We start from the raw sequence: 26344 nt of genomic DNA, 5'->3' as shown, positions 1-26344 counted from the left end.
AGTTTAAAAAAACCTAACAAAGTACCTTTGGACATAATACAAAATTGTGTATAAAATGATGTCTGAAACAAGTCATTGTAAATAGTTGTGGTTAAATTTACTGATCATTTTGTTGGTGTCAGAGTGTTGGGGTTGGTTCCCCTCCTCATCTAGTCCCCACTACTGAAGGGAGGGTCCCAGGGATGTGCTATGAGTGAACAAGGGACAGAAGTCGCTCCATGTGAGGCGAAGGGTACAAGAATGGGGGGCACGTCAGGGCACATTTGGAGAAGCACAGGTGTTATTGCTGGTGCATCATCGTAGGAGAGGATGACAAGAGATGAATGTGGCAAGGCTGAGCACTCTATGAAGATGGATGTCCAGAGAGCACAGTACTCTGGGTTGTTAGCAGGAAGGGACAGGGTAGAGTTTCTGCTTTAGAAGGTCTCTGTACTGTCTTGGACCTCCAGCTCCAGTTGGTCCTCCCCCAGCCCTCTCTGTGCCGGTCTCTGCTTTGTTTCCTTGGGAGCACTTGTCATCAGAGCACACAGTGTATGCTTTGTGTACTTACCTGCCCACTGTCTGCCTTCCTAATGGGAATGTAAACTTCCCAAGGGCAAGGATATGCCTGTTTTCCCACTGCAGTATTTCCAGTGCCATTATCCTGCCTGGCAAGTAACAGGTGCTCAGCACATAATGATGAACCAATTAGATGCATGACTCAGCTTCTGAATTCAAAGTGTGTCGTTGTTCTCCTCACAGTTGAATAATTGATTACAGAAGGAAAAATAGTAATTCAGTGGGAAAACTGGACAACACCCAAAACACAAGGGATCAAAATTAACGTCACCCGTAAGAGGTAACGAGTGTCACGTGCCTCTGGATGTCATGCCTCAGCCAGAAGGGCCGAATCCAACTCCAGTTGTGAAGAAATACTAGAGTAATACTTGAGTGGAAGGATATTCTCTAAAATAATTGGATAATATCAATGAAATATAAAGTAAATATCAGAAATATCAATGGCGTGAAAATCAAAAGCTGGAGAACGGTTTCAGTTTAAAGGAAATTAAAGAGACCTAAGAGTTAAATACAGTTTGTCATCCTGTGCTGGGTCCTGGGGACGAGAAAACTTCCTTGAAGGGCAAGAGGACAATTGATGAAACTGAACTGTGCAAAGGGGGCTAGGGAAACAGACTGAGCTAGAGAGTATCTACCTAATTGATAGGTGGATATTTGTCGGGATTCAAAGGCTACATCTCTGGGTGGCTTGAGCCATGCCCAGGGCAGCAGATGAAAGATCTGCAGGAGCTGGAACCCTGGAGTGGGATTTCGGAGACCTGCCTCTGCTATTGCAGCTGTAGGGCCATGGTTGTTTCTCAGAGGTTGGAGTTCTGAGGCTCAGAGACTCTGGTTGTTACATAACTTAGAGCAGCAGACTTAGTCCCAGTGCTGTGAATTCTAGGCAGAGGTGATAGAAATACCTACAGGTTAACTGTGGCTGCCTCTGGGGGTGGGATTCACATTTGAAAAACCAATGAAGGAGGAAGCCGTAAAGACTGACTGACAGGGTATCCTGTTCGTTGGCACTGACATTCCTATTCTTGTTGGTTTCTGCTTGGTGGTCAAACCACAGTGAAAACTCAGAGGAAGATGGAGATACAGAGAAAAGCTGAGTATTGAAAACACAGTTTTGGGGAGAATGTACAGTCTTTCTCGCATTTACAATGGTGAAACTAATTGCAGGGGTTTATTTTCCAGGGCGTGTTTTGTCATCAGTAGCATTTCAGCCCAATTCCTTGTGCCTGGTGCCAGTGATCCCTGAGACCCAGTTATGATAGATATTCATTGACCATGAGCCTTTCTAGGATTGATAGTTCTTTGAGAATCAACTGGGATCCCTCATTAAATCTTCAACCACCAAATAAAGGGTTAAAAATTACATACCCATCTGCCTTTATTATTGAAATTATAAAATAATTTTAAGGCAATTTAAAGTAACAGTGGTTGAGGATTTCCTGTTGTGGAGCAGCTAAATGAACCTGACTAGTATGCATGAGGATGCGGATTTGACCCCTGGCCTCACTCTGGCAAGGATTCATTGCTGTGAGTTGTGGTGTACGTTGCACATGGCTCGGATCCTGCGTTGCCGTGGCTGTGGTGTAGGCTGGCAGCTGTAGCTCCGATTCCACCTCTAGCCTGGGAACTTCGACGTGCCCAGGGTGCGGCCTTAGGGGGCTAGGGATGGAAATGCTATACAATTTAGTTGTTAAGATCGTTGTACAATTATAAATGTAATTGAGTAATAAAAAGTGCTATAAAAATAAATAAGTAAAAAAGTAACAATGGTTGAAACAGAGTTTCCTGGTTAAACCTGAACTAATAAACCTAAATAAACGCCATTGTTAGGGCATCCCATGTTTTGAAGCATTTCTTTGGGTGGGCGGGAGGAGGAGATAAGTACGAGCTTGTAGTAGCTAAGATGGGGAGATGAAGACCATCTGGAAACCTGAGCCAGTAACGTAATGAGGTGTTATTTTGTCTGAATATTTCTCAGTGGAGTACATAAAGTGATGTTTCCAAATGTTAAAGTCTAATTTACAGTGCATCATAATATTAATAGAACCCCAATCAGAATCCTCTATAGAGATTAAAAGTGGTAATAAATGTAGAGTGCTTAAAAAGATGCCTGATGCCCGTTGTGTGCACATGCCCTGAGCGGTCTTGAAGTGTTTTGATGATGAATTTGCACCTTTTTGATTTAACTTTTATTTTAAACTTCATTCCCATTTGTTTGGTTTGCTTAAATTTGAAGTATGCGCACATCTTTTCCAGCTGCGTCAGGTTCTCAAGTGTTTTTATATGTTAATGTAATTTATCAGTAAATCGGTAGAAGCATTAGTAACCAACGGCTGTTATTTAATGGGAATTTGGGTTAAATGATTTCTGTGTCTTTCCCTTCAGTTCTGTGAATTTAAGAAGCCAGATAAAGACATAAAGTAAAAAGTACCTAGAGAGGTTTCGACAGATAAAACTTCTTTTTTTTTTTTTCATATAGAATGAGAATTTAGCCTAAGCCATACTTGAGAAGATAGCCATTTGGCATTAACTCTTTAATTAATTGAGAGAACAGAGAAAAACAATCTTATCTCAACGTGTGCTTTACCTTGTTGCTGTAAATAAGTGTAATTTAAAATATGTGGCAAGCTATTATCGCTTTTTCAAATTGTGAAAAAAGGTGCGGTTTTGTGCTGCTACCACTGCTAAGTTTCTGATATCCTGCCTACTCTGGAGAAGAATATTTATGTTTATATATTTTTAAATTAGCAAATGCTATCTGATGGCTTAGGGGGTTAAGGATCTGGCATCGTCACTGCTGTGGCTTGGGTCACAGCTGTGGCACAGGTTCTGTCCTTGGCCTGGGAACTTTGACATGCTGCAGATGGGGCCACAAAAATTAAAAAGAAAGAAAATGCTATCTTGCTACAATAACATACCTTTGAGGTTTGAGGAGTATGTGTATAAATTGTGTCGAGCAGGATTATCTGAATACATGACGAAAGGCTATGCACATACAAAATGCTAAATATGAGATCTTTTTGTGACTTACCTCATAGTCGTATTCTAGTAATAAGAGCCTTCTCCTCCTTATCATCATCTGTCATTCTTTGTGTTTGTTAGGTGCCAAGCCCCTGCTAAGTACTTTATATAGTTTTGCACTTAGATTTTCCCACAACTTTAAGAAATGGGCATTCACAGCTCCATTTTATAAATGAGGAAACTGAGGATTAGTGGCAGTTTCAGGTTTTAATATAGGATGGTTTTGGGTCCAAAGCTTTTTTATCTTAGCAGTGCGTCTCAGAAGATGAATATTCAGCACACTCATGAGAATCAGATTTGCTAACGTTCTTAGCCAACTGCATAAGTGGGATAAAATTTTCATTCAATTAACCAGTTTTAAAGTTAAAAATATAAGGGGTTGCCATTAGAGTAGCTACTATCATAAGAAAGGAAGGGAGGGAGGGAGGAAGAAAGAAGAAAACCCAGAGAATAACAAGTGTTGACAAGGATGTGGAGAAATTGGAACCCTTTTGCAATGCTGGGGATGGTGCCACTACTTTGGAAAACAGTATGGTAATTCCTTTAAAAAAATTAAAAATGGAACTACCATGTAATCTAGAAACCTCAGTTCTAGAATTGAAAGCAGAATCTTGAAGAGATACTTGCACACCTATGTTTCGTAGTAGCATTATTCACAATGGCTGAGAGACCAATTGATGGATGAGTGGATAAACAGAACGTGGTATATACCCACAGCAGAATGTTATTCAGCCTTGACAAGGAAGGGAATTTTGACACATGTAACAACATGGATGAACTAATGTTATGCTGAGTGAAATAAGCCTGTCACAAGAGGCCAAACACTGTATGAGTCCATTTATATGTGGTACCTAGAATAGAGTTCTAGAGACAGAAAGCTAGAAAGGTGGTTTCCAGGCCTGGAGGGTGGGGCTGGGGAGAAGGAACAGAGAGCTAGTGTGTGTGGACACAGAGTTTCAGTCTGGGTTGATGAAAATGCTGGAGATGGATGGTGGTGATGTTGCACAGCAACGTGAATGTTCCTTCTGCTGTTGGACTATACTCAGAAGTGGTTAAGATGGTAAATTTTATGTGTATTATATCACAATTTGAAATATTTGTTTTTAAAAAGGGGGAGGAAAGTATTGAAGCGATTGCCTGTGAACTCTTTTCTGGGAAGGAGAAAAGGAATTTTTACCTTACATTTCTCAGGTTAAGGTATTCCAGCCCACACAAACAGCATTCCTTGGAGAAGCAAGGGTGGTGGGAAATCAATGAGACCTTGAGTTTTGTTTCCCTAACCCCCAACTTGCTTGTAGTCTTTGCTCTCTTCATCTTGTCCAAGGCAAAATGAATGGACTTTTCTTAGAAACTGAATTCTTTGGAGGGTGATATCCCCATACTTTCACTCCCAGCACTTTGGCGGCATCTTTCTCAGCCTGAGAGGAAAAGTCAAGGGCTTGCATTCAAATAGGTAAATGAGATGTTTCCAGAAGTGAAACCTGTAACCAAGAGTCATGCTAACTGAGATTTAGTTAAGCCTGGCTTTTGATGGTAGGTGAATGAATCACCTGGTCTGAACAGATCAACTGAAGGATGTGAGATTTAATACCCAGTTACCTTTGGGCTCATCTTACAGAATCTCACGGGTTCCTTTCAATTCCACATGGAAAAGTTTAATGTAATGGGGCAGTGAAGCTGTGTTTTCCTGACTTCCAAGTTTAACATTCTTGTAGTCATGTGCATTGTAGTACTTGGAAAGAGGGGTCGTGATGTTTTTTGTTGGTTGACAGCTGTTTGAGTTGTCACCAGGCCGGTAGTATAATGGTGAAGGTGAATGGAGTGCACACACTCTTGCAGAATGGTCCCTATTAGGCATCTTCCTATTTGTAAGTGCAACGAGTTCAACAAAGTATTGGGAGCATCTGGCAAAGGACTTTTCCCTATTTGGGGGGTGAGCAGTGTGGATGGAGCCAGAGTGCTCCTAGTTAAAGTGCTACCTGGGGAGGTGGCACCTGGGCTTCTGGACTTCATTCTAACAACAATAGGTGGTGGGGCGGTGGGGTGGTGGGGGGAGTGTTGTCATTTTTCAGTGGAGAGAGGAGAGTAGATTAAACAGGGTTGTAAAACCCCTCCCCCCATGTACTACTGAATAGAAGCTAGAATGGAATTAGGGAAACCAAATAGGAGGCCTAATTCCAGTAAGGAATTAGGATTGTATCTAAAGATGATGGTACTAGATGCTGACATGCATGGAGGGCTACCTATGTGCCAGAAGCCTTACTTGCCTTAGCCTCACTCTGTGAGCAACAGGTGGCTGCATTACTACTATCTGTTTTGCAGATGAGGAAATAAGGAACAAAGAGGCTGATTCATTTGCTTAAGATCACAAAGCTTGGACTGAATGGATCCCGGATGGTGGGCAGGCCTAGGAGCTGGTAGAAAGGAGCTGTTTTAATTCTCCCCAAGCCATGTGACACCAGGAATGTAGTGTAGGAAGTTTGCAGGGGTGGCTGATTGCCTTTCAGTTGGGGTCCAAGAGCCTTGGGCCATCCCTGGCCATGCCTCTTCCTTCTTGGGATAGATACAGCTGTTGTCCAGTCTCAGCTGAGCTGGCCCAGGTTTTGAGGAGGAACGGGCTGGCTGGGGGCATGTGCTGGAGCTATGTACTCCCAGGTGCCTGGTTGCTTTTCTGGATGTGGGGGTGGGGGCGGCAGTGGAGCACACAGTGTGATTCTGATTAGTGAGTGAGCTGTATGAGGGTATTTATTGATGTGAGTAGGTTCTTCCAGTCCCCTAGTTTGATTGAGGGATAAACAACTGACAGGCAAGCAGGAGAGTGCTTTTTGTGATGTTTACTTTACGGAAGACACTTTACTTGGCGCCATAACCTGCTTGACGGTAGAGGCAGCAAGAAATTCCGAGCCATTAAAGAATTATTTATACCAGAATACAAAATCAGCCTTTTTAAGTGTGTTGTAGGCCTGTTTTCTGCAGGTGTCTGTGGAAAGTATGTGCCTCATCTGCAAAAATTTAGGAAAGGTGGTTAGTTTTGTAGAGAAGCAAGGAACTGTAATTTTCCACTGTGTTTTAAAAATCCACCTGCCTTGGTCATGCTTATCATTTAATGTGCTGGATTCAGCATTAAAGAAAATCAACAGGTAGGGAGCCTCTGTTGTTTTACTAAGAAGGTTAAACTTGTAGTTTCTTTTTTTAAAATTAAAAATGAAATATATGCACATGGGAGTTCCCGACATGGCTCAGTGGAAACAAATTCGACTACTGTCCCTGAGGTTGCGGGTTTGATCCCAGTGGGTTAAGGATCCAGTGTTGCCATGAGCTGTGGTGTAGGACACAGACTTGGCTTGGATCTGGCGTTGCTGTGGCTGTGGTGTAGGCGAGCAGCTGTAGCTCTGATTCGACTCCTAGCCTGGGAACTTCCATATGCCATGGGCGCAGCTCTAAAAAGACCAAAGGGGAAAAAAAAAAAAAAAAGAAAGAAAGAAATATATGCACATGGTTTTAAAAATACCCCAAGCATCATAAGGGATGTAGAAATTCTCCTTTCATTCTAGTCTTCCCTTTTCTTCCTCAGAGGTGGTTTCAGTTTGCTTGTGTATTCTTCACATATGGTCTTGTGCAAATGTAAGCGTATTCTGTACACAGTATGCACACTGTTCTATGCTTTGTCCTTTTCATTGTGCATTACTTCTTGGAGATGATTTCATATTAGCACTTACAAATCTATCCCATTTGTTTTAATAGCTACACAATTCCAGTGTATGGAGTGACCAGAACTTATTAAACTAGCCCCATTTAGACCTTAATGCTTTTATAAAAAATACTGAGAAATCTATCCTTATATGTCCTTCATTATTTCACACACGTGAGTATATTTGTAGAATAAATTTCTCTTTCAAAGTATATTTAGATTTGAGATCTTAGGAGGCTTACTCTTAGGCTTAGTAAACCTAGAATTTGAACATCTTTTGTGTGAAAGAACAGTCATTTTTGAGAATTTAGCTTAACATGATTTTTCATCCTGCCAGCAGTTGTGAGAAGATGCTGATTAAATATATCACATCTATTTAAACATTTACTCCTAAAAGTAAGATATTTTTCAACCAAATGTTATTTCGGGCGGGTACAATTTAGTCATTAATTAAGGCCCTCACTTGACAGAGCACAATCTTGATTCTGAGCCCCAGCATCCCATTAAAATCCAAGAGCTGTAAGCTCAGCCTGCTGAGCGTGGGGGCCATTCACTTCCCTGGATGAGAAACTTTGTGATGCTGGAATATGGGGAATGTATGAGTGTCTGATAGTGGAAAGTCTTAAGCTTCTGAGGGACCTGCCACTTATTGTAGCCAAAGGATTGTGTTGTTGCTCTGTTGTTCATTCTCACTTGTGTGTTACCAGTTCATGAGGTATTTTTCTGTCGGCTTCATGCATGTTAAACCATAGGTGGGGTGGGGCTTAGCCTTCTTACCAATGTCAATGCATTTCTGCCAATGAGAGTTGTTATTTCTCACCATCTTTGCAAAGTTAAATCTCATTAGGAGGTTGTGAGGAGTTTAAAGAAACTGATACTGGGCTTTTGTTTTTGTTTATGTTTATATTTAGATTTTTCAATGTTTAACCAAGAGTCTGGAGCCTGGCTTTTGCCATTTAATCCTCTAGACTATTAATTATATTGTGGGACACACCTGGAAACCTCTCTGTGTACTGTGTCTCATTATTCAATGCTATTAATGTGTCTTTATAAAAAAACCCACTAACATGTAGATTGTTTTGAAAGACAGTTTGCTAAAATGTCAATTAATACGATAAAGAATAAGCCCGATTTCTTTTTTACTGATTGGTCTTGTCAGTGGTGATCTGAGACAAGTGTAGTTACTAAGCTTTGGAAATTGTGCCTCTGGGTTCTGTAATGTGGTCTTGCATGGCCATGGAGTCAGCGTATACATTAAACACCTATTAATAATTAGCCCTGTGCTAATTATAACAATAGCTAAAATGCATTGAGCCACAACTCATCAAAACCCTGTACCTTTCCTGCCTGAGTTTTATGGATAAGGAAACTGAAGAGGTTAAGCTGAACATACCAGGGCTTGTATATGTGGAAGTTTGTGGGTGTAGATCCAGGATTTGAACGGGGCAGTTTGCTCCCAGGCCCACCATGATATTATACATCTGTCTCCAAAAGAACCTTTTGAGGTTGATAATTATATTCCCATTAACCTTCAGGGAGCTCAAGGCTCAGAGTTAAATGACTTAACCACAGGTCATTAAAGGTCATAGCTAATAAGAAACCATATGATCTGAAATCCAGATTCTTCCCTGTTGCTCACAGTTGTTATTTAAGGCAGGACCTCATGTGTGGGCCTGTGCCACGTATTTCTGGACATTTAGCTTCCTTGGAACCAAGCACTAAATTCCAGTATGGACCTCAGTGACTGTGCCATCCAATAATATCCCCATGTATTTCTAATGTCTTCTAGGTACGTGTCATATTTACATTTCTTAATTTCAAACTTGTCTCTTATCATTAGATTACATTGCCTCCCATGGCAATTTTTTAATCAACAGTAATCAAACTCAACTCCTGCTCATAATTTGGAATAGTTAGAATAATTGTAATAATTGTAAATGCAAATCATTTCAATACAAAATCACAGATGAGTGCATCTCACCCAGATCCCTGTCTTAGAAATTAAATGCACGGTACACACACACACACACACACACACACACCCTGAAGCACAGAGGTGGCTGAAAAGCCTTTCTCAAAGTCAAAAAATAAATTGGCAGCTGACTGAACTCAACCCCTACTAGGAAGGTGCCGATTGGCATTTCTTCGAATTACTGGTTTGCTTCAGGCAAATGTGTTCAACTGAGCTTTGTTTATTTTCTGATGAGTGATTTTGACCTTTCAAAGGGAGACTTTTGGAGGGTGGATATAATTGAGTTGAAATGGCACACCAGGGAACTGCAGGACAAATTTGCGGCTATTTTGGACAAGTTGTTTCGCACATGGTCTTTCCCTTCTGTGGTTTTAGAATGCTGACGAAACTGGATGCTCCTGAGGCAGTTTGTCACTATTACCCTAGTAGGTGTTTGTGCAGGCTTCCCTCAAATTCAAATAGAATAAGAGGCAGGCTGCATAATCTCATACTAATAATAATACTCAAAATAATCTCATGCTAATCCTGATGGTTCTCATGGAGGGAAAGAGCTTTTGGTGAATGAAAAACGTTATTGTTTGAGAACATTCACTTGTTCAGAAAATTTGCTCAATGCTTGTTTTGTGGCAGATAAAGTTTTAATATCTGTGAAGGGATTGGGTATAGATTTTGCCTGTCATTTGTTGTGCTGATTGTTTCCAAACTCCCTTTCTGTATCTTCAGTAAAAGATAATTTTTAAAGGTCACTTGCATATATCCCCTTAGGACACTGTACAACTGTATTGTCCATTGTATAGGACCAGGGTTAGAGGTTAGTTCTGGTAAATGTACACTTCTCGTTGCCTGATGGTATCAGCCTCTTTCACTTAATCATATGCCTCTAGAATATGACATGTGTTTTTGGGAACAGATTTAATGAAGAGGTTGATTCATTATGCAGGAGGGTCATCAGATGATTGTATCTTTTTTAAAAGGTATCTTTAATCTCACAGAATGCTTGGGCCTCAAATTTGGGTCTTAATTAATCAGGTAAGTCACAGGGCTTGAGGAAACTGTGATCAATGCAGAAATGTCTTCTGATGAAGGACGGCAGAAAATTTGCAGTTGTTGGAGTAAACTTTTTCCAGATACTCTTATACAAATTTGGAGGTGTTGAGGGATATGCATTTCTTACTGACTGTGGGAAAGAAAAGTTCATTAAAACTGTTGACACAGACTTTTCATTAGCTCAGAAATAATGGAAGTTGTTTGGAAATCACCCAAGTCATAGTAACAGGAAAAAGAATTCTTTCATTCTCATCCTCCTCCTCTTCCTCTATTACCATTCCTATTGAGAGAGTAGGGGAAAACCTGTTTGAATTAATAACTCACTTGGCACACAGACTGGGTTGAGAGCTATTTTATGTCTCTTTTACTTTCATGAGGAAGAGACCACTGATTAAAAAGCTTGATGTTGAAAAACTCTTTAAAGAAAAAAAAAAAAAAAAAACCAAAAACTAATGAAACAGATCAGACATAGGGCATTTCCTGGAGTCATTCATCCTGATTTGTGTACATATGATTTGCACCCAGAACTATAATGTATTATGGTAATCGATGTTCTTAATGATGACCTTTGACTCATGACAGCCATGTGAAACTGGGTTCTGGGAACTCTACTTGTTTAAAAAAAAAAAAAAAAAAAAAGGAAATAACCCAAGTAGTGTGTTTAAGGATGTAGGAAAATGTTTAGTTTTCACAAGTTACACAGTAGTATGCATGTGTGTATTTGGTAAAACCCATGCATGTATTTGGTAAAACCCAGTGCATTTTCCAAAATTTTACAGTAAACCTGGGTAACTCTTATAAAAAAATATTATTAGAAGTTGTGGGGAAATTCCTAATTCTCCATTGAACAGTGAGTCAACTACCTTTCAAAATAGAGGAGGGGGCAGAAGGCAAAGATGTAGAAGAATATTTAATTGTTTAACAGCCTGGAAACATGTCCATGTGTTGTGATATGAAAAGTGATTATGAAACAGTAGGTATAGTCCTAAATTTATAAAATGAATGAATTCGTAAGACAAGTATACAAAAAATGTGTATAAAAAGTATATAAAGTATACACAATTATGCAAAAAACATACAAAAATTATACAGGAAGTAAAGAAAATATTTATTTAACACTATATATGTATTTATCAGTAGATCACACAAAAATCCTTATCTCTCTGTTGTCCTAAAGAAGGGCTAGGGGAGTCCCATCATGGTGCTGTGGAAACGAATCCGACTAGGAACCATGAGGTTTCGGGTTTGATCCCTCACCTCTCTCAGTGGGTTAAGGATCTGGTGTTGCCGTGAGCTGTGGTGTACAGCAGCTGTAGCTCTGATTTTACCCCAGCCTGGGAACCTCCATATGCCACAGGTGTGGCCCTAAAAAGGACAAAAGACAAAACAAACAAACAAACAAATAAATGAAGAGGGACCAGGAAGAAATATTTCAAAATGGTAAGTGATTCTGACTGAGGGCCAAGGTTATTGGTGATTTTTCTTGTCTGTGTGTATTTTTGTTTTCTACTATCATCCAGTGACCATCTGTTACTTTTGCAAACAGGGGGAAAGTAAGAAAAAAAAAATGTAGTACATTTCAGAAATATTTTCACTTACTGAAACGGAAGACAAAAAATTAGCCCAGAAGGTTACTTTTCTTTTATTTCAGCAGTTAAGTCTCCATTTTATTGTTTGATTACTGAGCCATTTGAGGATTTTTGTTTTAACCAGACCTCCTAAAGAAGGAGACGCTTTGTAGCCCATGGTTGTTACTACTTGAATGATGAAGACTTAAAGCATGGGGCAGTGAGTGAGTGGATGAATGATTCTTGGGCAGTTCTTCCTGTCCTCAGATGACACTTGGGAGGCGAGGCTCCCTTTGTCTTTGCTTGTGGCTGGCCTGGATGGATGCTCTACTCTTGGCTGAAGAAGCCATCCAGCCAAGGAAATTCAAGAGCCAAGCCAAGTGCATCATTTTTCCCTAGGATGTTAATTTCTAAGATCGAGTCCTTGGAGTTCCCAGAAGCAAAATATGTGATGTTACTGTGGCCTTTTCTTGGAGATTCCCGGTGCTTATTAGCATATTTAGGGTTCTGAGAAATTCTGGAGCAGAGAAGCAAAGGAAACTGCTGCCCAAGAACTTTTCTTTCTTTTTTTTTTTTTTTTTTGTCTTTTTCAGGGCTGCGCCCGTGGCATATGGAGGTTCCCAGGCTGAATTGGAGCTACAGCTGCCGGCCTACACCACAGTCACAGCTACGCAGGATCCGAGCTGCATCTGCAACCTACACCACAGCTCATGGCAATGCCAGATCTTTAACCCACTGAGAGTGGCCAGGGATTGAATCCGAAACCTCATGGTTACCAGTTGGGTTCATTAACCACTGAGCCACAACAGGAACTCCCCAAGAACAGTTTTGAAAAAGTGAAATTTGACTGACTACTGGGGAGTGGAGAGCCGGGTGGATGGGCCCCCGAAAGGAAAGAGTAGTTATTGAGGAGGAGGAAGAGTCTGCACACTAAGGGGGTCCCTGCATAGATCTGGGAATGACATGAAACTTGGATTCTCTAAATCTAAGGATGCGGTTTCAGTAGGAGCAGTTTTATATGTTGCATGGAGCTTTAAATGGTTTTCTGAATAGTTATCAAAGCCTTGAAAAATGTTTCACTCACATTTTATAAATTACATAAACTTATTTTTAGTTTTAGTAGGAGACTATTTGCAAGTTGTGATTTCTACTGTGTAAATCCTAAGTGGAAATATATTTTCATGCATTAGATTTACTTATACATCAAGAAACTCCTATTCATTTTCAGTTGATGGTTTTTTAAAAAACATTTAAAAAAATGAATGATACATTTACTCCTACTCATTGTTTCTGTAAAGCAGAATCATTTGGCCCTGTTTTCTGCCAATGTCGGTGGTTTTTCTTTTAAAGCAGTCAGATCAAGCAATGAATAGAGACCCTTAAGCCCCGTATTTTGAGGAGTTTAAAGACTCTGAGAACTAAAAATATTTTGCCTACATGTATGTGTATCACTTGCAAATTTAGAGGTGTAGCTATTTAGTTCAGAAATTTTAAGGACAAGATAAGAGCAACAGATTAGAATCAAGATTATTATTTTTTTCTTAATAAATGAGTTTGCTTTACATTCTAGGCTGTGTCCCACCTGTTTTCACCATATGGATCTGACTGTAATTTTTAGCTGTGTTTTTCACACACACACATACACACACACAATTTTCTGCATGCATTTCCTTGGATTTTATTTACATTGGATCCATTAAGAAGTGGATGCATGATCTGCATCTATAAGGGCCTTATGCAGGTTGTTATCCCCTGTTGTCCATTGCTGTAAGTGATAGTAAGCACTCTGCTAGGTGTTTGTGACAGTGATTTTTAAAGTGGATCATCTGTCACTTATATCTGGAATCTAATATATGGCACAAATGAACCTTTCCACAGAAAAGGAACTCATGGACTTGGAGAACAGACTTGGTTGCCAAAGGGGAGGGGGAGGGAGTGGGTTGGACTGGGAATCTGGGGTTAATAGATGCAAACTATTGCATTTGGAGTGGATAAGCAATGAGATCCTGCTGTATAGCACAGGGAACTATATCCATTCACTTGTGATGGAACATGATGGAGGATAATGTGAGGAAAAGAATATATATAATGACTGGGTCACTGCTGTACAGTAGAAAATAACAACACTGTGAATCAAGTATAATGGAAAAAATAAAAAATCACAAAATTAAAAAAAAAAAGGATCATCATTGCTAAAGAGTCATTTTGCAATGCTAAAGAATTCTCTTGTGGTGCAGAGAGTTAAGGAGCCAGTATTGTCTCTGTGGTGGCTCAGGTTGTCACTGCAGTGACCTAGGTTGCTACTGTGGCACAGGTTTGATCCCTGGACTAAAACTTCCACATGCCTCAGGTGCGGCCAATAAAAGAGGGAAAAAAAAGTAATCTTCAAAAAGTTACAAAGTGTTGCATGCAGGTATAAAATGAATGTATCCTCATAGTTTTTATTCAATGTATGGAGTTAAAGGAGAATTTGAAGAATTGAAAAAAATAGGAATGCTATAATTCATTATAGCATTTTGTTATAATGATAACAAATTTGGTTTAAAAAGAGCAAAAAATAAAAAAAATAAAAAAGGTGTTCCCATTGTGGCACAGCAGGTTAAGAACCCAACTAGTATCCATGAGGATACGGGTTCGATCCCTACCCTTGCACAGTGGGTTCAGGATTCTGAGTTGCTGTGGCTGTAGCTGCAGTTAGACCCCTTAGCCTGAGAACATCTGTATGCTGTGGATGAGGCCCTAAAAAAATAAAAAATAAAATAAAAAGAGCAATGAAATGTAACATTTGGGTTATCTTTCCTTCAGGACAGATCACGTTTTATTTGCATTACACCGCGGATAAGAATTACTGGGAACTGCGGTCAGTTTTATAGAGTTGTAAAGTAACAGTTAGTCAAAGGTGCATAGTCCTACTGATTCAGAAAATCCCTGGACAGCCCTGTAGGTGATGTCAAGCACCCACTGAAGGGAGGGACATCTGGGAATCTCTTTTGCCCGTTTCAAAGTCTTGGACAATTTTTCTTGAAATCATTTAAAAACTATTTCCCCAGCAGTTTTGTGTGTTGAATGTTCACACTTTTAGACTCTTGGGATAAATGCCTTTCTAATTTGCTGAAAACTGACAAAAATATTTAAGGTTCCTTTTGCTCAAGACAAGGTAGAGGAGAGAAGGAGGTAATCAGGATGTGGATCTCTTGATAATCCCGGCTTACGCACTGGTATGGGTTCAGTGCTCACTTTCTAGAACAGACTTGGCCCATGACACATTCCCTGACCCCCAGTGTGCCTCTTGACCTTTTATCCCAACATCTAACTGGCAGTTTCCTTTAGAGTTTCTTAATCTTGGTGGGTTTTTTTTTGTTTTGTTTTGTTTTGTTTTGTCTTTTTGCCTTTTCTAGGGCCGATCCTATGGCATATGGAGGTTCCCAGGCTAGGGTCCAGTCGGAGCTGTAGCCACCAGCCTACACCAGAGCCACAGCAACGCGGGATCCGAGCTGCGTCTGCAGCCTACACCACAGCTCATGGCAACGCCAGATCCTTAACCCAGTGAGCAAGGCCGGGACCGAACCCACAACCACATGGTTCCTAGTCAGATTCATTAAGCACTGTGCCACGATGGGAACTCCTTAATCTTGGTTTTTGAGACAGAGAATCTGATGGCTGGCTCCACCTTTTTAGCCAATAATCACAAGTCTTAGGCACAAGGCCAGCCTGAGAAGGGCTGCCTTTTGGTCAGGTGTTTTCCCAGGAGCAATCCAGGATGACTGTGTGTGGGGACGAGAATTATGTGATAGTGTAGATGGCCACCGAAAAGCAGCTGAGCCTGAGGGTGGTAGAATCCCCAGAAGTAGGAGTGGGTGTGATACTGTGATGTCTCTACTGCAAAGTCAGTTGAGTAAATTAGCTGATTCTTGTTTTAAAAAGTGTTTCTCATAATCTGCTTTAGAACTGGATTTAATTGTTTCTGTATTAGATAGATCTGTATTAGATACATTTGGGATTTCTCTTCAGCTCATTTTATATTCTTGTCAGCCAGCTAAAATTTGCCCTTTTTAGGAACACAAAAGACAGCTTTTGTGTCCTGCAGCGTTTATTATGGTGGCTTGGTTTGACAATACATGCTGAGTGTCTTTGAAAGCCTTAATGTTACTTTAAAGTATTTAAAAAGGAAATTAGGAAATTCTCATTGTTGTGAGTTTCTTTAATTTCCAGTAAATATTTGTTCTTCTGAATATCTGAAAAGAATCCAGATACAGAAGGCAGAGGATTTGGATTAATTTTTAAAGTATTTATATTTTATGTTGATATATGGCATAACATATATTATGAGACTTTTTTTTTTTTAGAGCCACATCTGCTAGGGGTGGAATTGGAGCTGTAGCTGCCAGCCTACACCACAGCCACAGCAACGTAGGATCTGAGCCACATCTGTGACCTACACCACAGGTCATGGCAATAGCAGATCCTTAAGCCACTGAAAAAGACAGGGGATCAAACCCTCATCCTCATGGATACTAGTCAGATTCATTAACCATTGAGTCACAACAGGAACTCCTATTATGAGACTTTTTAACTAATTAGGGAGGTAGTGTGAGGGAGTCTTTCAAAGGGAGGCTACTTAGACATCAGTAGATTAGACATAGTTTAGGTAATTATTTTAAAGGCATTATAGTTTTTGATCCTACTTTAGTTGAAAGGTTTTTTTTTGATAGTGACATAAGACTATGTAAAGATGGTTTTACATAATACTAAAATATTACGTGGATGTAATTACAAATCCATAATTTATTGGTGTGCATGTAATATTTTGAGAAAAAAATTTTAAATGATGTTTTTCCATTATAGTTGGTTTATAGTGTTCTGTCAATTTTCTATTGTACAGCAAAGTGACCCAGTCACACATAACATTTATACAGTCGTTTTCTCACATTATCCTCTGTCACGCTCCATCACAAGTGGCTAGATATAGTTCCCAGTGCTATACAGCAGGATCTCATTGCCTATCCATTCCAAAGGCAATAGTTTGCATCTGTTAACCCCAGATGAGAAAAAGTTCTTAAAGTCAGAAAAGAGCATGTAGACAAGTCCTTCATTATTGCAAATATGTTTATTTCCATTGTTCTTACTAAGCCAGGCAACAGGCATGGACTAATGATGTGGGGAACAGGGAGGTTGAAGGACGCAGTAGGGAATTGCAAGGGCAAACACTTAGCAGTGAATACAACTTTTGAAGGTGGGCAGAAATGCAGTTTGAGTAATAATGACTAAGTGTGAAAAGTGAGGTGGGTGAACTGAGAGCTTGATTTGATATAATTGGTAACAGAGGAACATGATTGAGTTTTGTTGGGTGCTTAACCAATGTTTGCCCTAGTTACTGAGAGCAGTATATAAACACAGATGAAGTATGGCTCTTGCCATTAAGGAGCTGTGATTAAACACATTTGAGGAAGATTATATTGGCATATCTATGGGTAGGAATTTAAAATAATAACCAAAACTCATCTCCATAAAGTAGTGTCAGGGCATTGCTTATGGGGGCCCTTGATAACAGGACCTGTGATATCAGAAAATGACTTCAATTTGTGTGTTTCTCAGTAAAAGTTCTAGGAACTTGAGACTCTTCTGGGCATCCTGCAAAAGGTAAAATAGGGATTGAGCACTGTCTTTGGGGCACAATGCAGGGTATCTGAAGATTTAATTAGAATAAAAAAATAATGTTTGAAAGCCCTTTTCTGAGTCCCATACACCCTAGTTTCCATCAGGAAAAGGGAGAAGGCATTTGCCAGACTCCCAGCCTTGTTTTAAGGATTCAAATGGGATCCGTAACATGTCTAGGAATTGTGCCTGGCCCCTACCAGGAAGGTACTTGTGTTTTTTGATATTGCTCTTTACTTCCAAGGTATGTAAATACTGGCTTATGGGGGGTTTTCTCTGCAAAACTATGAATTCTTTCAGGGAAGCCACTCTTTTATCTCTGTATAATCCCACTTACTAAATGTTGCCTGAATAAAGGGATAAAGTACATGTCTTTCCCTCAGGCTAAGGAAGGCACTTGGTTCCTGTTGGAGAAGCTGGGGAGGTGCAGTTGTTTGCCTTGAGGTCACAGATCTTTAGGATTAGCTTCTAAACTTTCATCACTGTCTCACTTTGTGGTATTAAGTTCTCTTATCGTTTCCTGGAGTACACAGTTGCTGTTACCCTTGGTAATGTTATCTTTGGGGGTAAGTAGTGCCTTGTGTTTGTGTGGTGTATTTCTCGGCAATTTTCCCCAATCCTCCCCCTTTAAATCCTCTCCTTCACTTCCCACGTTTTAGTAGACTACAATTTGTTCCCTTATTTTTTTTCTTCTAGGTGAAGCTGTTCTAATTTATCTATTCACGTGCTTTTTCCAGAGGAAGAGGGAAAAGGAAAGGGCATTTAAGAGAATTGGGAAGTTGAGAATTTAAGTTCCCAATTTAAGCTGGGAAGTTGCTAAACTCTCAGGGAAGTTAGTTAATGGCTGTTCTTTTTTGTTTTGTGTTTTCTTTCTTTAGTTTGTGTTTTCTTTTGTGTTTCTTTTGTATTTCATGTTTACTTCTTAGCCACACAGCTCAGAGAAAGAACTCTGATTGACCCAGGAGAAACAGGAGGTGTTGCAGATTGTGGCAAGCTGTGGGGAAGGGCTGGTGGAGACATTCAGTCTACAATTCTTGGTAGTCTACAACTTTAATTCAGTCTACAACTCTTTTAATCTGGAAAAAGAAAGCATGTCCTGTAGCAAAGGGGAGATTAGGACTTTCCTTGAGTGTGGTTGATGAAGAGCACTGGTCTCAGCTTCGAGCAGAAGCAAGCCTTGCGGTGTCTCCAGCAAGAGACTGCAACTTCCAGTCACCATAACTAGACAGGATGCCTGGGGCTTTGCAACTTTGAAGGCTTTGAAGATTGTAAAGGTTCTTCTCCAGGCCAAGAAAAAAGAAAAAGGTTCAGTTAAACTATGTTTACTGAGAGCTAGGCATGACGGGAAGAAAGGACTAACTTTGTACTTTGAATTTTGTGTTCTTAAACTAAGATTTAATTTACCTGACATGCCGTTTATGAGTGAGAATGAGGAAACTTTCAGTGGTTTTTACTATCTAATAAAATGTAATTTTAACAGATAATATAATAAAAGTAGAGAAAAGGTAATTATATCAATTTTGTGCTGTTATTGGTCTATCTGTATTATCAAGTCTAATTACACACCATTTTCCCCCTGAGAAGAAGCAACTGAATTATAATAATGGAGTTTGGGACAGAGCTGCCAAAAAATAAAGCGTGGCTGCTGCAGTTTCTGTGTCACATGTCCATGATGACAGCTGATTCCGACGTTGCCACCCAGAATTGTTTCCTGGGCAGCCTCTCCCTATCTATCTATCAGGCTGGCCCCCAAGTTGAAACCACCACCCTTCCTGCCCAAGGAGGGAGTCATAAGGCTTGAAAGGCCTGGCCCTACAAACACAAACTTGAAAAGTGGAGTTTGCCATGCCTTAGAGAATCTGTTCCTTCCTCAGCCTTGCTTTGTAGGCTCATTCCTTTTTACTTTGAGTCTTCTCTTTCTGTAGTGTGGTTTTTCCTGTGAGGAAGTTACCAGTTGTAAAAGCACAGGAGTTTGAGCATTGCTGTACCGGAACTATTGTGATTAAGGGAAGGGTACCTTACTGTCCTTGTTACTGAATTCAGGTTTGGCTGCTCTCCACTCAAAAGCCAATACTCCAGAGACAAATGTGGCTGGTTGGAAAGGAAAAGTCGCTTTATTCAGGAGGTAGGCAGCCTGGGAAGAGGGTGGACTCATGCCCACAAAACAACTCTGTAGCTTCTGCTCCACCGTGAAAGTTTTTTTTTGTTGTTTGTTAGTTTTGTTTTTTTTTTTTGCTTTTTAGGGCTGCAGGTGCTAGGGGATGGGTCGAATGGGAGCTATAGCTGCTGTCCTACACCACAGCCACAGCAACGTTAGGTCTGAACTGCATCTGTGACTTAACACCACAACTCGGCTACACTGGATCCTTAACCCACTGAGCAAGACCAGGGATTGAACCCGCATCCTCATGGATCCTAGTTGGGTTCATTACTGCTGAGCCATGATGAGAACTCCATGAAAGTTTTTATAGGGAGAAAGGAAATTTAATCATTTGGGGATGGGGTCAGAGTGTTTGGTATTTTCTGCTATGTGCAGACTTTCTTCTGCTTGTTGGTAGTGAGGCAACAGGGCGCTGTTCCAGGAATCTTGTGCTCTGCCTGAGGTTACCATCCTCCACCTGGGTGGAGGTCTTGGTTCCCGCACAAGAACTCAAGGTATTGTTATGTTTGTTCCATGATGAGGATCCAGGACCCTTCCTCTTGTTTCTTGACAGCTTCTCCTTTGTTTGTGCCTACTCTCCACTCTGATGATAATAACTGTTTGAATCTGCTCTTTGGAACTCAGGGAAGGTCAAGGTGGTTGAGTGAAGCCTCTTTCCTACAAACAGGAAACAGGGAACACAGAGAGGTTCTGTACCTGGGAGGGCCCCACAGGGTCCTGTCATCCTCACTCCCCCCAGTATTCCTCTGAATGTCACTGGGTTAATGTCGACATCTTGCCACGGGTCTTAATTGAAACTTTAGAGCCACGGCCATGTAAGTATAATTAGGATAATTTTTTTTTCCTAGATGCTTTACTGTGGGAGGTGAGCATAGTTAACTCACTTACTTACTAGTCCCATAAAGAACTTCTCACGGTGTATTTTCACAGCATGTGTTTACTGTAAAATCAAGCCCTCAGCTTTTACTGTGCTTTCCTTGTGCTAGATCCCTTAGAAAGCCAGTCACCAGAGAGCCCTCAGCTGCTTTAGCAGTTATCTAATCTATAAAAAGAGTCCATCCAGACCTATTTTTGTTTCCTGTCCTCAAGCCACTGGCTAACAAGGCACTTCCCCCTGTCTCACAGGAGGAAGGCGTGTCCATATCCTTTGCTCAGGACACATCAAAAACAATTTGATACCAGAAAACAGTGAAAGAATGATGAAATGATTTGGAATTGAAAAGCGAATTTAGTTGTTTTCATCATTAAGCCAGAATGATGTGTCCTTGGTATGCAACACACTTGATTTGGGACCCTTTCCTACTTCCTCAAATTATGATCTTGGAGAAGTTTGTGACCTTGGACAACCTTCTGACCTTGCACAGGGTGTGTAACTTGTTTGGGCCAATGTTTGCATTTGATAAATTGGTGATCCCAACACCTCCCCACTTGTAGGGTTCTTATAGGATTAAATGTGAAGACAGTTCATGATGTCTGATAATCATAGTTATTGCCACTGATATTATTTTGTACTTAGCAGTGAGGATACAAAAAGCCCGTTTTAGCTATGTGCCTTTTGCTATTTTTAGATATTTTATATCTTTTTTCTCTTAAGTAGCAGAATAGAAAGTTCCCTTTTTGAAGGGTGTTCCCAGTTTGGCCCCTGCTCTTTGAAAGTACTTATGACAGAATTAGATATTCATGCAGATGTGGTGTATCATTTGAAGGTGGCATTATCTCAGGTTCCTCAATACTTTTTGGTGGTAATTTGCCTTCTGCATCTGTGGCTTTCTCTGAGGGATGTCATGTTCTTTTGATTTCCCTCATTGCAGTGGGAAAGCGTATGAGTGAGAAAACAAGTTAGCATGTCAGAAATTTATACCTTGGCAAGTTTAAGCATTTCCTTCGAAACTTCTCCTTTGAGGTACAGAAAGATGAGTGTGCCTACTTTACAAGTAACAGAACCAGTCAACTTTGGGGTAATTCAGACTTTGTGGAACCTGAACTACTTGGTTCTTTTCCTTTAATGAAATGTGAGCTGGGACAATACGATATATTCTGAATCTAATTACAGTGGCTGCTTTTCTGTGAACATTGTCCTTTTTGTTTCAGATGTCTCTAGCCCTGGGTGGCTTACAAGTTGTAAAGATGAGCTGCTTTTTATCACCTACTAACTGTTCAACTTTGGACACTAAACTTTGCTTTGAGACTCAGTATCTTATCTGTCTATAGGCTGATAGGTTGTCTTCAGAGCAATTAGAAGATCAAAGGAGGTGGTGTCTAGCTGTTAGACTAGTAGTAGACTAAACCTATTTTTTATTTTATAGGTGTTTCTGTACCTATTGGAAGGAGGTCCAAACTCCCTAGGCCCCCTCTGCTCCCACTTCCCATACTTCACTCCCAGCAGTACATTCAACCTGGACAATAAGGCCTTTCCCCTTCTATTTGTATCATAAAACAGCTTCAATTCCTACTATTGAAACTGACAGCACTAGTGGACTGAACCCGGCCAAAACCCAGATTGGGAATTGAACCCACATTTTGAATTAGAAGCACTCACCCGATGTCTGGACTCACTGAGGTTCAGGTTCATGCCTCCGCCCAGAAGGAGTTCAATGAGAGACAAAGTGATAGGCAAGAAATAGATTTATTGAGATTGGACGCTTGTGAGAGATGCAAGCAGGCAGGCAAGGGGGCTCTGCCCCGAGGTTCTGGTGGGCTACAGTTTTATCATCCAAGGGGAGTCGGGGTTCGAAAAGACCTCCTCTTCCTCTTTCTTTAAGCAGTAGCTCCTCCTTAGTATCCAGTGAGGTGTGTATTCAAATCAGCAGAAGAGTGGTCCTCTAACTCCTGCCCTTCATCTGAATCTGAATGCGGGCGTCATCCCATCCCTAGCTCAACGACCTAAGGCAACTCTTATGCCTCCACTAGTCGGTCAATCCTGCCTTGTTCTGATGGCTTTTTTGAGCAATTTATTAACTTAACAGTGATCTCCCAAAGTCCCCTAAGTTCCGCTCTCTATCTCTGGTCACTTATTGGGACTTCTGTAACTACCTATGCCTATTCCATCCCTATCACCATCTCTGGAGACCTTGCAGGTTGACTTCAAACAACCGTCCAAAACACCTTCCTCAGGCATGTCAACATCTTTCTGAAATAATATTCTCTTGCAGTCTGTGACTACTTGTTCCTCTCTCCCTAAAACATTTTATTTTGGTCAGACAGATCCTTGATCCAGCAGGTAAATGAACGTGTGGCATTGGAAGTCAGGGAAGTGGTCAACTCTAGGGAGAGCGGTGGTTACACATTTGTGTTCACTTTAGGAAAATTAAGTAAGCCACTCAAGATGCCTGTTTTTCTGTATGTATACAATGCATTAATATAAATGTTTAATAATTTTTAAAAAAGGTACTTCCCCCCTCTTTCTGAAGTTCTATAATTCACATGTATATTCACATATATATTTGTGAAGGATTATATTTTATTTTTAGTTGTGAAAGTCTTTCATGAAGTTAAATGCGGAAGCATTTCTAAGCCTTTAAGGAGATGTTGGTGAAAGTCTGTTTATAAGCTCTTTGATTATAAACATATTTATATGGTCTGTAGTTCCACTTAATTTACTATTGATTGCATTCTGGTAAAAATAAAATTTAAACATGTTGCTACTCTTTTCACCTTGGAGTTCTAATTCTTATGTTTTGAAAATAGGTTTTTTTGCTTATTTTCTTTCTTCATATTGTCAATTAGCAGTTATTTACCTGAATGTTGTGGAGATAATTCATAAGTTATATGATTTTAAAAGTCATGTTACACTATTAGATGCACTTGGTATGCAATTTTTTTATTGGCATTTGCTTTATATCCTTTCTATATAGCTTGGCATTGTTAAAACTTACTTGGAATACCATGACAGTTGCAAATCAGCTACAAAATGGGAAAGAACAATTTTTGCTCTCCCTTGGGAACAAGAAATAAATAATAGCTTGGATTTTAGGTTTTTTTCCTTAGAAGCAGCTCATTGTTGGAAGATCATTTTCATTTACTTATTATTTTCTTCTAGATTGCAAGGAAGACTGATGAAGAAAGATAATGTGATTCAGGTAAATGGATTTTTAATTTTTTTTATAAACCTTTTATGTGTAGGCTATGTTTCTCATTCTTTTTTCCCACTGGGAAGAATAAAACAATTTTTGTGGCCAATTTAAATATATAAGGAATATTTTGGGATATAGATATAATAGTCAAATACATGTTTATACTTGTTTAATTAATGTAGTTACACATGTGTATTTAATAATCACGTATTTCTATAAAACATAATATTACAACTAGTACTTTTTCCCTACTTGAGAATAATTTTCTTCCAACTGTTTACATACGTATTTGATACCAGTGTCTTCATTATTAGAGTCACATTTTTGAAGCATCCAATACCATTTTCCAAGTGTGTTATCATTTTAGTTGTTTGTGATATAGCACTTTTGGAACTTGTGTATGGTACTGTCACTGGTAATTTTATTCTGAGCCACAAGAAACCGTTTGCATAGTGTTAGAACAGTTGCTGTTTTCATTCTTTCTGTGTAGATGAACATTGGAGATCTCTACTGTGTAACAATTTGTAGATTTGCTTTGTTAAATATTCTTTCCTCCCTCCCTCCCTTCCTCCCATCTTTCCTTCCACCCATTTATTCATTTATTTGGTTTATTTTGAGATAATTGCATATACATTGTTTAAAATTAAAAAAACACTGTAACAGCCATTTCTTGTTCTTCTTATGCTCTTATTACTCCTTTAACCAAAGATGGTACTTTTCAACTTTTTTAGTTATGTTTTCTGATATCCACCTAACTATTGCCAAATAGCACGCTGTATGCTTTAAGTGCATTTACTGATTTCTTTTAAAGTTTTATAGACATATCCATTGATTCCTGCTGAGTATTTACCTCTTATACATAATCCTTTACCTTCAGTACACACCTACCCTTCCTATCTCATGCAGTCATGTTATAGTCTGTGGTTAAATACGTATTTAATGTTTATTATGATATATATATATATATATATATATATATTTTTTTTTTTTTTTGCTTTTGCTTTTTAGGGCCACATCCAAGGCATATGGAAGTTCCCAAGCTAGGGGTTGAATTGGAGCTACAGCTGCCGGCCCATGCCATGGCCACAGCAACGCAGGATTTGACCCTCAGCTGTGACCTACACTATAGCTCACAGCAACACCGGATCCTTAACCCAGTGAGTGAGGCCAGGGATCGAACTCACATCCTCATGGTTCCTAGTCAGATTTCTTTCTGCTTTGCCATGATGGGAACTCCGACTATATTTTGTTTAGGACTGAACTTTGTGAGACTTATGTTGAAAGTTCTCGTGTGAAAACTGTTTTATTTTGCTGGAAAATGTTTGATTCTTTTGTTTATCCCCAGAATTCTGAAATATCACATTGGAACATATGTATTATTGTTTGTTCACGTTCAGGGTCCTTTGAATTTGGAAACTCCTAATTTGGAAAATTTTCTTATATTCTTTGATAATTTCATTTTGTCCACTTTTTTTTTTTTTCTGTTTTCTGTAAGTTTGTTAGTTGGATTTTTGAACCTACTGGCTTAATTCTCTAGTTTTCTTATGTATTTTTCTTAGCTGTTTATCTACTGTAACTATATAAAAGGAGAAATACCTCTGTGATAGAAGATTACAGACTTTAATTTTCAGTTAAGGAAAGATGGGATGAGTTTTATGTTGTGCATATTTTGACAGTTTTTTTAAGAGTTCGAAGAAAGAGAAAGAAAAGGAAAGATGGGGGTGAGAAAAGATGAGTGTGGGAGGTGAGGAAGGTCAGTTGTGAATTTCTTGTTTCCAATTTAATACTTTAAAACTTAAAGGCTTAATGGAGTTCCCTTCATGGCTCATCGGTTAATGAACCCAACTAGGATCCATGATGAGTTCAACCCCTGGCCTTGCTCGGTGGGTTAAAGATCTACCCTTAAGGATCTGACTTTGCCCTGAGCTGTGGTGTAGGTCACAGATGTGGCTTGGATTCCACATTGCTATGGCTGTGGCGTAGACCAGTGGCTACAGCTCCGATTTGATCCCTAGCCTGGGCACCTCCATATGCTGTGGGTGTGGCCCTAAAAAGCAAAAAAACCAAAAAAATACACCAAACTTAAATGCTTTAGTTTATAGTGAGGTGTACTGGATTGATAAGGTCTCTTTTAACATAGGAATTTCATGATTCCATTTTCAAAGTGGTTAAGCTTAAATCAATCTTCTGTTGTAGGTGCACCATTGAGTTCCTTGGGATGCATAAAAGCGACTGGTTGGAAAGCTCATGAAATCAAAGACAAGACCCTGCCTCAGGGAGCGTACATGAGAATAATTTCAAAGGAACCCAGGGATAGATGCAAAACAGTAGCTGTTGGAGGTATGTAATGACTTAAAACTTGGATTGAACCTAGTGTGGTTGCTCCGCTGTATAAAGTGAGGTTGAGCCATTCTTTGGGAACCTTCTTAAAGCAGTCCCATACCCTCTAGCCTCAGATAAGCTAGTGGCTATTCCCTAAACGCGACAGTTTGATGAGAATTCACTCTTAACTCTTTCTTGAGCACCTCTGACTCAGCTCCTCTAGAATCCTTCCTATCACCTGACAAACAATAACGAAGATAAAGGCCACATTTGACTCTA

The 26344-nt window shown here is 39.8% G+C and overlaps 1 protein-coding gene across 8 annotated transcripts in view; it reads left to right on the top strand.

Annotated features, from left to right (window-relative positions):
* Positions 1–26344, top strand: part of SGMS1 (sphingomyelin synthase 1) — a 310846-nt gene that overhangs the window by 136044 nt on the left and 148458 nt on the right. For all 8 annotated transcript variants that reach the window (XM_021071757.1, XM_013983509.2, XM_021071761.1 and 5 more), the window contains 2 exons: positions 23710–23749; positions 25940–26083. The gene's annotated coding sequence lies outside the window, so the exon portion shown is untranslated. The remainder of the gene's footprint in view (positions 1–23709; positions 23750–25939; positions 26084–26344) is intronic.

Source organism: Sus scrofa, chromosome 14 (genome assembly GCF_000003025.6).
Source record: "Sus scrofa isolate TJ Tabasco breed Duroc chromosome 14, Sscrofa11.1, whole genome shotgun sequence".
Taxonomy (NCBI): Eukaryota; Metazoa; Chordata; class Mammalia; order Artiodactyla; family Suidae; genus Sus; species Sus scrofa.
Note: the sequence above shows the minus strand (reverse complement) of the source record. Positions and strands in the feature narration are given on the sequence as shown.